Below are 1,088 nucleotides of genomic sequence, written 5' to 3' on the forward strand. Positions count from 1 at the left end.
ATTATTGTTGTTGTTACTAACGTTTCTTAATATTTAAAGCTGATTTTATTATGCTATAAAATAAGTTTTTTTGTGTCTATCTCATCCATTCAATAAATTTTTTTTGATAATTTGTATAGATCTCGACTTAAATAGGAGAATAAATATCTTTAATTTATAGTCAATCTCTTTTGCCATTCTCATCAACCACTAACCACAAATCACAATTTTTGGCACCCACACTAAATACATTTCAAAACCTCACCAAATAAGACATATAAAAATTACCTACATACAAATTAACACAAACTCATGCAGATATCATCTATATTTTTATTAAACACAATTTTATTAATCCCAATCTTCAAAAAAAGTAGAAACTATAAAAAAAAGAGACAAAATTTCAAACATAGGCCAAGAGTAATAATAAAAGGAAAAAAAAAAACAAAAACTTCAAGTTATAAACCAGAAATAAGTAAAAATAATCGAATGTTGACAGGAAATAAACCAGCATGAATAGCATGATTAATATTAAAACATTTAGAAAACTAAATTAATGGTGTAAATAATTTAAAAGGAAAAAGTCTAGGGGCCAACAAATTTGTTAAATTCTGGCCAGTATATAACCAGCAAAGAAAAGTGAGTCATTGAATAAAATCTCACACCATTAAAATTATCATTAATAGCTATTTAATGGTTACAAATCACCAAAGTTGCTGGCTGCTAGTATTCCTAATTTAAAAGACTAATTTGACCAACCAGCAAAATTAGGGCCCTCAATTTTTTTTAACCATTTACTCAATAAAAAATGTATTGAGTTGAATTGGATTAGTAAAATGTAACTAAAACCGAACTAGTTAAGGTAATGTCCTAATGAGTAACCCTTGAAAATCGGGCTAGGTTGAAGGAACGAGAGAGAGAGAGAGAGATATGAATAATGGGATTTGAACACACGCGCCACATGTGAGAGTGTGGAAAATGCACTGATAGTGACAGCAAGCAACCCTACCAGGCAGAGGGGAAAACTACGTATGCAGACAAGCTTACACAAATTAGAAAATAAAAACAAAAATTAAATAATATTACTAACATTTTATTATATATATCCC

The sequence above is a fragment of the Arachis ipaensis genome, chromosome B02 (genome assembly GCF_000816755.2).
Source record: "Arachis ipaensis cultivar K30076 chromosome B02, Araip1.1, whole genome shotgun sequence".
NCBI classification, from domain to species: domain Eukaryota; kingdom Viridiplantae; phylum Streptophyta; class Magnoliopsida; order Fabales; family Fabaceae; genus Arachis; species Arachis ipaensis.